We start from the raw sequence: 12,823 nt of genomic DNA, 5'->3' as shown, positions 1-12,823 counted from the left end.
AGACTATACCTCCAGGGAGGAGATAGAAAGTCATCCCTCAAGACATGGATCACCCAAGAGAAAAGATACACTGAAGTTGGGAATCTCTTAAGAAAATAACCTCTGTTGTTTTGCCTTAGTCAAAAGCTCTGCCCACATACAGAGTCCTCTCAGCATTGTAGTGCCCTAACTATTGAGGATCACCAAGTTCTGAGGAAAACCTCTACCATGTCTGAAAGAACAACTAAGAGGAAGCAGAGACAACATTAGCAGGAGAAGTGAAGCTTGCACAACATTTTATTTATATCCATTGGGATATAAGAGGAAATATTGCCCTGTGAAACAAACGGGATATTATGAAAAGGAATTTTAGATGACACAGAAAAGGGTTTGAGAATTATAAACATAATAGAAGATGAAATAGTTAATATGAATTTTTGGAAGATTATAAAGAAGACTTGAGGATCAGCTTGGAAGGGTTGACCACTGAATAATAAGAGAGGACAGGGAAAAATTAATGGAAGAAAGTTTTAAAGAACTATTTAAATAATCTCCCTGTCTGAGATGTATGAGTTCCCAAGCTGAAAAGGGAAATCAAATATCTACCACAGTAGAATTTCTAAAGACTAAAAAGGAAAAGATCTATGTCATATAATTTAAGAACACTTGAGAGAAACAGAGAATGATGATGATAATGAATATGAGAGAGAGGAGTCACATACAAAGATCAAAATTGGATCAGTCTACTCAACAACTTTGGAAACTAGATGACAAGGGAATTAAAGCCTTCAAAGTTCTGAGAAAACACTTCCGCTTCTAATTTATATAACTAGTCACATTATTAATCAAATATAAATGTAAAATCAACATGTCTTAAATCTCAAAAGTCATACAAATTTGATCTCCTTTGCCTACTTGCCCACCCATTCTGGAAGTTAGCAGAAGATGAACTCTGTTGAAACACAGAGGGAAACTGAGGGAAAAAAAGCAAACATCAAATTCAGTGGGATACCTGACAGGCAAAAGATGAAGGGATTCCTGTAAGGTACTGATGGACCAAGTTCCCACGCATAGGGAGCTAGCGAATAACCAGTTTAGGTGTGAGTAGGAGGAAGAGCCCTGGAGGTCAGGAAAGATGAACCACATGGGTTATGTAATGTGCTCACAATGGCTTAAATATTTGCTTTTCAGAATTCATGTGTTGGAAACTTAGTCCCCCAATTAACATATTAATGGATTTGGAGGTGGGGCATTTAGGAGGTAACGAAGATTAAATGAGGTCTTCAAGGGGGCCTCCATGATGGCATTAGTGACTTTATAAGAAGAGGAAGCATGCTTGCTCTGTCTCCCTGTGTGATGCCCTCTGCCATGTTACCATGGAGCAAGAAGGCCCTCACCAGCTGTCCAGCAGATGCTACTGCCATGCTCTTGGACTGCCAGTTTCCAGAGCCTTGAGCAAAGCATTTATATCTTAATAAATTATCCAGTCTCAGGTTTTGTTATAGCAACAGAAAATGGAATAAGAAAGTGCAAATGTACCATGAGAAGATGTATGCATCTGTAGATGAATTGGTGCTGGAGACTTGGAAAACAAAGCAAGTAAGGGAATCAGAAAAAAATTAACCATATTCTATAAAGGACTACATGACTGAGCTATGAATAACAGTCTATAGTTAAAATAGGCCCATAATAGATATTCATCTAAACCAAGCATGATAAATCCACAGTTGGAAGGATGGCAGAGGGACAGTCTTCATGGCTGGTAGGGCAGGGAGAGTGGCAATGAGAGGTCTCACTTCTCATCACCCACAGTGGGAGTTCAAGAGACAACATCTAAAAAAACTGAAAAGGAAAAATTAGAGACCGTGAGCATGTTCTTTAGAAAGTCAAAAATAAATTCCAGGAAAAAACCAAAAAGCACTGTAAGGGATAGAAAACCGCTGCCTCTGGGGAATTGCAATTCCTTCTTGTTCTGTTTTAAGCCATAAAAGACTATTTGACTTTCAAAATTAAATAAGCAAAGAAACCAATAAACAAGATGAGGGAGTTTGACTAGTGGAAAAATTGGTGTATTTTGGAAACTTCAAGAGGTTTGCCTGAAGAGGTATCTCTCAATGGCCTATTTAAATCTTCAGTAGCTTGAACTATCTTCTCAGGTCTAAAATATAATTTTTAAGGTTGAGAAGTCAGATGTAAAGATTTTCCAAAATGACTTGACTTGGTACAAAGGGCAAAGGGCACACTTGTTGAAAACCGTTTCCCATCCGTGGCTGATCTTCTCACAATTTTTATCAGGAAGAAACTCGGTGACGCATGATATAAAATCATATACAAACGTAAGTAAACATGGCATGTGAAGTCCAGATGAAGAACAGATTAGGAACTAATTTTCCAGATTCTTCCCTGCAGAGGTATTGAAGTTTGAATGTTGTTGTCTTGATGTCCAACAGAAAGTGGAAAGTAGTTTGCAATGAGAAATCTCTCAATTTTTCTGTCCTCCTTTTATCCAAGAAATACTGACTCTCTGAACAACAGGAAAATGCTTGCCACTGGCAAGCCTGATGGCCCACCAATGGGGATTAATGCTTTCTTTAATTTAGAAGAAATCAAATGCTCAAAAACCGACAAGATAAATTTAACTGAATCATCATTGAGCTGGGTACCACACAAGATTGTAAACAATATCATCTCACACCACGAGATGAAACATTACTATTGATTTAGTTATGGGCCACTTAACAATGGGGATCTATTCTGAGAAATGTATTCTTAAGAAATTTCATCACTGTGCAAACATCATAGAGTGTACTTACATAAACCTAGATGGTGTAACTCACTGGATGTGGCCTCTTGATGCAATTAAACACACACACACACACACACACACACACACACAGAGTAAACTTGTGATGTATGAGGCTGCTTCTGGAGTATTATGGCATATTGTTTTATAATAAACTGTTTTATTAATTAGAAGGAATATACTCTTAAATAAGAAGAAGTATAATGTGAATTCATAAGCCAGTCTTTTATTATCACAATTAAATATTTTAGACTATACATAATTGAATGTGCTATACTACTTATGACTGACAGTGCAGTAGGTTTGTTCACACCAGCCTATGTGTGAACAGATATGAGACTGATGCACCATGGCTACGACATCATAATGGCTTTGACAGCACTAGGCAGCAGGAATTTTTCAGCTCCATTATAATGGTATGGGACCTCCATGCCTTGTGTGATGCAGATCCATCATCGACCAAAACAATCACTATGTAGTGCATGACTGCATACTTTCTCTTGGACTATTTGAAAAAAAATGTGTTAATTAAAGAAAAAAATTCCCTGCACATTGTTAGTCTAAATGTGGACCACACTCACCGGCCAGTCTATGCTGGCTGGTGTTTAGTCAGTGAGAAACATCCTATCAGTTAGTATCCTTTCTGATGAGCCAAATGTCTCTTCTGATTGGTTGCTGGCTAGTTATCCTTTGTTTTCTTTCATGTTCTCTCTTTCCATGATTATTATAACCTTAGTTCCAACACAGGGGTTGCCACTAATAGATTAGGGTTTCTTTTTCTTTTTTTCTTTATTATTAAAATCGTTTTTTATTTTTACAGACTGCATTTTGATTCATTGTACACAAATGGGGTACACCTTTTTTGTTTCTATGGTTGTACACAATGTAGATTCACACCATTCATGTAATCATACATATACATAGGGTAATACTGTCTGTTTCATTCTACTATCTTTCTGTCCCCCACCCTCTCCCACCCCATTTTCCTCTACACCATCCAAAGTTCCTTCATTCTTCTCTTCCCCCCACCACCCACCCTCATTATATCTTGTCATGCACTTATCAGAGAAAACATTTGACCTTTGATTTTTTTTGGGATTGGCCTATTTCACTTAGCAAGATATTTTCCAACTTCATCCATTTACCAGCAAATGCCATAGTTTTATTCTTCTTTGTGACTGAGTAATATTCCATTGTGTATATATACCACAGTTTCTTTATCCATTAGTCAATTTAAGGACATCTAGTTTTGTTCCACAATGTAGCTATTGTGAATTGAGCTGCTGTGAACATTGATGTGGCTGCATCACTGTAGTATGCTGATTTTAAGTCCTTTGGGTATAGACCAAGGAGTAGGATAGCTGGGTCAAATGGTGGTTCCATTCTAAGTTTTCTAAGGAATCTCCATATTGCTTTCCAGAGTGTGCTGCACCGATTTGCAACCCCAGCAGAATTGTATGAGTGTACCTTTTCCCCACACTTATTGCTTGTGTTCTTGATAATAGCCATTCTACTTGAAGTTAGATGAAATCTTGAGCAATTAGACAGACTAAAGAAATGAAAGGGATACAAATGGGAAAAGAGGAACTCAAGCTGTCACTATTTGCTGATAATATGATTCTATATTTAGAGGATCCAAAAAACTCCACCAGAAAACTTCAGGACCTCAGAAATGAATTCAGCAAAATAGCAGGATATAAAATAAACATGCATAAGTCTAAACCATTTTTATACACAAGCAATGAAACATCTGAAAGGGAAACGAGGAAAACAACTCCATTCACAATAACCTCAAAAAAAAAAATAAATAAAACACTTGGGAATCAATCTAACCAAAGAGGTGAAAGACCTCTACAATGAAAACTACAGAACACTAAAGACAGAAATTGAAGAAGATCTTAGAAGGTGGACAGATCTCCCGTGTTCTTGGATAGGCAGAATTAATATTATCAAAATGGCCATACTTCCAAAGGTGCTATACAGATTTAACGCTATTCCAATTAAAATCCCTATGACATTTCTCATGAAAATAGAAAAAGCAATCATGAAATTCATCTGGAAGAACAAAAGACCCGGAATAGCCAAAGCAATCCTGGGCAGGAAGAGTGATGCAGGAGGTATCACAATACCAGACCTTAAACTCTACTATAGAGCAATAGTAACAAAAACGACATGGTATCAGCACCAAAATAGACAGGTAGACCAATAGTACAGGATAGAAGATACGGAGACATACCCACATAAGTAGAGTTATCTCATACTAGACAAAGGTGCCAAAAACATAAAATGGAGAAAAGATAGCCTCTTCAACAAATGGTGCTGGCAAAATTGGAAATCTGTATGCAGTAAAATTAAATTAAACCCCTATCTCTCACCCTGTACAAAACACAACTCAAAATGGAACAAGGACCTAGGAATTAGGCCTAAGACCCTTCACCAAACAGAAGAAAAAGTAGGCCTGAATCTCCATCACTTTGACTTAGGACCAGACTCCCTTAACAAGACCCCCATAGTGCAACAAATAAAAGCAAGAATCAATAAATGGGATGGATTCAAACTAAAAAGTTTTCTCTCAGCACAGGAAACAATCAATAATGTGAAAAGAGAGCCTACAGAGTGAGAGAAAATCTTTTCAACACACACTTCAGACAGAGCACTCATCTCCAAAGTTTATAAAGAACTTAAAAAACTTTACACCCAAAATACAAAGATTCCAATAAATAAATGGGCTAAGGAACTGGGTAGACACTTCACAGAAGAAGATATACAGGTGATCAACAAATATATGAAAAAGTGCTCATCATTCCTAGAAATTAGAGAAATGCAAATTAGATTAGGGTTTCTTAGCACCATCTGGAAATTTGTGTAGTTGAAACAACCATCACTTATTTGTGTCCAGTGCCATGTTCTACAGTGGTAATGTGGAAAACGAGGGATATCAGCAGCATTTTCCCTACTTGGGAAATTTACAAATTATTACTCCTTTTTCTCCTTTCCCAGTGGTTATATTATGTCTCTGGGGAAATGCAAAGCCGACTTCTTGGCAAAGGAGACTGAAAATATTTGACTCTAATGCACCAGCAACTCTTGCTTCCTTTTCATGATGATTTCAGGCCTCCGAATCCCCTGTTGAGGATTTGAGACTAAGGAGACAAAGAATCATCCACCTGGCTCATCCTCAGGAGACCCGGCCCCCAGAGGCACTCTGTGAAATAATTTTACGTGTGCAAACCAATAATGTTCTGCTTGGTAAAGTTCGGCCAGGCTGTGAAGTAGGGAGACTGAGAATATGAAGAGCTTGGTGTGCCTGGGGCTTAGTGGCCTGTGAAGTGACCAAGGAATCCTGGAAGAAAGGATAGTGCAGGACTGCTTGGAGGAAGGGAGATGCGGTAGAGGAATGGTAGACATAGTCAGTGTTTGGATATTTGAATACTTAGCATGAAGAGGGGGAGGTAAGTCCCCTTGTTCAGTCTGGCTCCAGAAGACAGAGGCAGGTCTTGTCTTATAAGGTGGGACACCCAAGGGGCAGCATAAGGTAGCTCAGAGTACACTTTCTGAAGTTCAATTGATTCCCATGGTTTCTGTTTACTAGCTGTGTGACCTTGACCTTGGACATATTACTTTAAACTGGGTTCCAGGGTCCTCATCTATGTTTTGGGGTAATTATCAGCATCCTTCACAAAATTATTCTAAGGATGAAACTATTTTATATATATGAACATTTAGACTAGTGCTGGGCAAGTAGTAGGCATTCACACGACCTGGGGACTGAAAGAGTTACTCACAGTGAGGCAGCACTCAGTGGAACGTCTGGAAGATTGTTCTGGTACTGAACACTCTGAAAAGCTCATCAGTGCTGCAGAGTCAAGCAGAAGCCTATGCCAGCCCCACAGGGATGGAAAGGTTTATGCAAAATCTGGTGGGTGGGACCAAAGGACGTTTAAGGCCCTCTCCACTTCCATTTAAGGGGCTCAAGTAGGATCCCTGTGGTCTCGGTTGGCTTTAAGTCTGTTCTGTGCTCAGGGACACTTCTCAGTATTACTTGGGGCCTGTTCTCACATGCACAGTCAGGATAGGATTCAGTTCCTGGGTGTTTGCCTACATGATGGGATGTGGTCTATGGAATGGACCACAGTAATGGTAGCATTTCCCCTTCAGTGCGTACTGAGAGCAGAGCTGGCTGGCTGGTGTCCTTTAAATAATGAGAAACTCCACCCTGGAAGATGAAATCCATACTTAGAAAAAAGCAGAAACAAAAACTTTAAGCAAATCGCACAGGAAGGAACTGTGTGTCTCTTGGTACCTGGAGGCATGAAGGTGCAAAATACAATGTATTTTGAAACAGTCAACTCACAGGCACAAATCCACACTGTTTGGTCTCTCATGCACCCCAGCTGCCAGCAGATGGGAAGATGTTCCCGTGGCAGAGCAGCTGGCCAGCTGCAGGGACTGGGCTCCTTGGCCTCAAACCCAAAGCCTCTCAGTCATGCAGCACCTGGGTTCAGACCCATTTCATTAACTGTTCCAGTACACAAAAATTACCATGTTAAAATGGGAGGGGGGGTCCACTGATATTTTTTTAACCGACAAAACGAAAGTGATAGCATTAGAAAACTTCTAAAATAGAAACAGCATTCTGTGAAATATCAGTATTCGTACATATATAATTTCTGTACTTTGTCTTTATTTTTGCTTTTGCTCCCCATGCTTGACTTTTTTTATGTAATCATAACTGATCTCTTTTAACTAATAAGAAATTTCCCAAGTTGCATCTTATTTTTATCACTTAAAGTTTAAAACAGTATTACCCGATATTTTCTTACATGCATTCCCGGTATTTTAAATTCATAATCACTTACTGTTAGGCATTTAAATTGCTACCAGTTTTGCATTGTGGCAATATTTATAGTTTTTCTTTCTTGTTTTGTACTTTTAAATTACTTACATTAAGTATGATTACTGGTTTAAGGGTATGAAAAATTTTATGACTCAGTATTTACTTAAAGGGCAATGATTTTATTTATACAAATATAGATGATTGATCATGTGCATTTATCTCTTCTTTCTCCTGAGATTCTGCTAAAGAGGGAAAAAGGCACAGGATGTGTCTGGGAGACCCAAGTGGGAGGTGGCACTAAGTGGGGTGAGCTGCAGCCTGCTGGGCAGACTGCTTGGTGAGCTACCAAGAGCAAATGCAGAGAAAGAGAGACCAATGAGCCCAGGCTTCAGCCATCCCCACCTGGGCTTCAAGCATGTGAAAAAGCCCAAGGGCAGTTGAACATCACTAAGTGTATGCCAATCCCTATCACCTGCAGCAGAAGGTCCACCCCCACAAACCCCAATCCCTGACCTCCTACTCATGATATATACAGACACTCCTAGAGTTCTGAAGGGGTCCCATCCCAATAAACCCATCGTAAGTTGAAAATGCATTTGCTAGGTCTAACCTACCAAGCATCCTAGCTTAGCAACACAGGACACTGTCGAGCGTCAATGGTTTCTTCTCATGATCATGGCTGCCTGGGAGCTGTGACCTCCTGCCACTGCCCAGCATCTCCAGTATAGTGGACTATACTCCTTATTTCTAGCCCAGGATGAGATAAACATTGAAAAATTTTTGAATTGAATCTACTGAATGTATACCATTTTCACACCAATGTAGGTCAGGGACATCTGTGATAAGGTGCAGTTTTAAGTTGCTTAATTTTGCCATAGAGCAATAGATTACTAAAACAGAAGCGAAAAATATAGTAGTGATTATAGAAAAGTACGAAAATGAAAACAAGAACTGATGATAAATGCCAGGGAAAGCAGAACATTTAACGAGAAAAATAAATATACTCATGCCGCACTATGTGGCCCCTTCCAAAAGTCCCACAGTCTGCCCATCGTCTCTCCAACACTGAATGTTTACACATTTTTTTGTATTATAAACAATGTTCTAGTGACTAACCATGCATGTGCTGTTGGGATTCAGGATTAGACTCCTATTTTTTTTTTTTTTAAAATAGGCCCTTGGCATTTGAGAAACAGCAGAAGCCAGAAGTCCACTCTCACCTTCTTCTCATCCTCCCTTGAAGAGACCATAAAACCTCCTGACTTCCTCTAACATAGGTTATAAAATCCTCACTAACATCCACATCCCTGAAGCCATGAGGACACAGAGAAGACTGAGTCTCCCCAGTTTCCTGTCAGTAGATCACACCCCCTTTGTTCACTCACAGTCCTGCACGATGATCTACTTCTCCATCAAGGTTAGCATGAAAATGCTTAGATTTCCCTGTTTCCTTGAATCCGCATTATTGAAGGCTCCTGTGTCACCATAAAATTTAAATTAAATATATTTTCATGTATTGCTCTTGCTAATTTGTACTTTGTCGGAGGGGCTTCAGCCATGGACCTCTGCATGGGTGAGGAAAGGGAGTGCTGTTCCTCCCTTTCGGTACCAACTTCCTACGACAGATTCCTGGTGGTGGACCTCCTGAGTCAGGCTGTTTGAGGGGTTTTTAAAGGTTCCTTATACAGGATCACGGGGCTTTTCTGAAGGGCCACCCTGGTTCTCACTTCTGTGTGCCAGGAGGCTAGTGACAGTTCCTTCCACGGGCAGTTTTCGCGAGAGTGTCATCAAAGCCCTTTCATCCGTGTCCTCTCCACACTGGAGTTCCGAGGTCCTCCTGTCCATCATGTTTTTCAAGGACCTTTCATTTTAATCCACTTTCAGATAACCTGCCTTTGTTTCTCCTTCCTAAAATGTGTTTTCCCAGATATCCAAACCCAGTCCTTACCTTACCTGACTGCTTGCTTTTGGGAAAATTACTTAAACTCACCAGAACCCTGTTTGCTCCTTTGTGAAGGGAGAGGATTTATCATATACAGTCAGCCCTCCCCGTCCATGTAGTTAACCAACTGTGCATCAAAAATATTTGAAAAAAAAATTCATCTGCAGTGAACATGTAGACTTTTTTCTTTTCATCATTCCCTAAACAATATAGTATAACAGCTATTTACATAGCATTTAGGCTTTATTAAATATTATAAATAAGCTGGAGATGATTTAAAGCATACAGTAGGATGTTCGAAGGTTATATGCAAATATTGCAAAATTTTATATAAGAGATATAATCATCTGCAGAATTTGATATCTGCAGAGCATCCTGGAGCCAATCCCCCAAGGATACCATTCTGGAATGTTATCTCTAAAGTCCTTTCAGTTTCAGTTTTATTTATAATATCAAATAACTGGAAATAACACAAATGTTCAACAATAGGGTTTTGATTAAATAAATTATGATATTCCAGAGGATGGAACACCTAACAGTAATTTTAAAAATTTTGTTTCTATTACATTGCATGGGAATGAATTCATGATATGAAGCTAAGGGAAAGCAGCATGACATGGTATAGTTCCCAATTAATATCTTCTCACGTAAATCTTTATGCATAAAACTAAAAGGAAATATACCACATGTCAGCATTGGTTCCCTATATAATCGTAATATTGGCAGTATATGGTCAGAAAAATACATTTAATTTACTTGTGAAATCAGGCAGTGAAGTAGGATCAGTGAAAGGTTCTTGGCCTCTGTGGGACCTTCCCTGAGAGTAGGTGGGTCCTCCATCCTAGTCCCCCCTATACCTACAGCAGACCTCCATTACAGCAAACACTGCATTGTTGTAGTTGCTGGTCAACACACCTGCACTCCCCTGAGCTCTGAGCCTACCCATGGCAGAGTCCTTGTTTTGTTGGCTGATGTAGTCATACCACAAAGCCTGACACTTAGAACAAGCCAGACGTATGTTGGCTGAATGATTAATAAACCAGTTGGTGAAACAATTTCTGTTGGAACTATAATTCTGAAGCTTGATATTGCCTGCTACTTTTCAGTTTCTAAAGTAAATAATGTGAGTACCTCAGATCATATTTTCTCCTAAATGCTTTGTCTACAACTGGAGTAAATTGCCACCAGGTGCTCCCTGGGAGTTTGGATTGGAAAATTCTTTGTGGGGAGGTAAAGGCCTCGGGCAACCATACCCAATGGCATCAATTATTTGTGCATACATTTATCTTCCATTGCTGGGATTCCTTGCTCACTGCACAACTTTTGAGTTGCAATTTGGCTTCTTGTAGAAATATCAAAACAGATTAAATGTGCTAGCTGGGGGCAAGAGGACATGAGTGACAGATACCTCTAGCAGTTATGTTTCTCATGGCAAATGAATGAATTGGCAAAATTGTGTTGGCTCAGCCTTTCTGAACTCAATAAACTTTGGAACACTGAGGAAATTGAATTTGGGTATCTTTAAAGCTGAGGATGAGATTTTGGACTTTGTTGTTCCAAATGGGGAACTGTCACCATTTGAGGCCTCTTGGCATGCTTTATTCTTGTGATGTGGTCTATTCCCTTCCACCAGCAATGGGAAATTAGAAGACTTCTTGTCAGGATTGCTGTAGGTAGGATGTCCAAGATGGAAGGGAAGGTCCTAGAGGACATGGGGCACAATAAAAGTGCTTCAGAAAAACATTCAGGTTTTGGTGCAACAAAATTTTGACACGCTTGGGAGGAGACTAGGTTAAATTGTGAAATTGGTCAGGGTTTCCCAACAATCAGGGTTACACTTCAGTGGAAAAATTGCTTAGTTGTTTATGTATTTCTTATATTTTGACTCTATAAATTGTACTTTGTATCCATAACCAACCTAATTACTATTTATATTTATCTATTTTAAATACATCTTCCTATTTGTAGAAAAGGTCCTGGTAGTCATTCAAAGCATACCACTCTCTCCGAATAGTTTTCCATTTCTTTCATCCCTCCTCTCATAGTTGAAGGGCTCTCCGTACTGCCAGTGTAATCCCTGGCTGGTATCATTTTATCTGCTTTTAAAATTAGTCTCTGTCATCAACTGATTTTGAATACATTAGATCCTCAAATCTCTCTTGGTCTCCATGTAAACTTGCCTGGCATTCCAGGCAGAATTAGATTAAGGAATATCCACAAATAGGATTGCAGTACCCCTGCGCACCAAGAATCTCCTTTAACCCTCTGTGAGAACTGGATAAACTCTAAATTCCTGAACTGGTATAAAACTGCTACTATTCCCTACTACATAGCTCAGGTCCTAGTCACAGCAAGATGTGACTCACAGTCCTTCAACTAAGGCTTCCTGCTTTATCACACTCTGTCATTGCAACCCCCATTATTTGTGCAGAAAATACTTTTCTTTACTATTTGGAAATTCTGTTTGCATCCTTCAAAACCAAGATGATCCATCATGTCAGCAAGCACAGTTTCTTGCTCTTTCCTTTGGGTTTTCACAGTCCTTTAAACAAACCTATTCTCTCGCAATTACCCCAAGTATAATAAATGTGTTTGCACTTGTTTGTCTCTTCCTAGACTATGAACTTCTTGAGAGCAGAGAGCTGCCATTCATCTCTGGAGAGCCCGTGCTTAACACAGTGTCTGCCTCATCATAGATCCTTAATTCATGTTTATTGAATTTATTAATTAAGCCATAACCAAGGCATCACCATCCATTTAATTGCAAATGAAATCCCCCAGATGAAATTAACAGCCTCATTTCTATCAGCTTTGCTGATAAAGTGATGACAAACACTGAATTCTTCACACAATGCCAGCGAATGTAGAGCAAAGAAAAGCATCTAAGGGCATTGGTCCTGCTCTTGAGGATGTAGTTTGCTCTTGCGATGTAGTTGGAGAGATAAGGTTTTCATTCATAAAACAAGTGGAGGACAAAATTAAGAATGTTTGAAAGCCATGTTAGTTTTAGGCTTGAACTGAAGACTTGAGACCAGAATAAATAAAAGCAGCACCTGAAACAAGGTAGGAGCTCAGTAAATGTTTTCTCCAGGAGCAATTAAATGCATGGATGCAGGGCCACGCATGACAACACAGCTAGGCCTTCCTGTTGTTGCTACCAAATGTCTCCCTCTCCACCTGGGTTCACAGGCAACTCAACAAATCCCCAGCAGTGAATCCCAAGATTCTATCCCATCTCAGAATCCCCAGCTGGCCAAATATC

Source organism: Sciurus carolinensis, chromosome 3, assembly GCF_902686445.1.
Source record: "Sciurus carolinensis chromosome 3, mSciCar1.2, whole genome shotgun sequence".
NCBI classification, from domain to species: Eukaryota; Metazoa; Chordata; class Mammalia; order Rodentia; family Sciuridae; genus Sciurus; species Sciurus carolinensis.
This window is presented reverse-complemented; position numbering follows the sequence as displayed.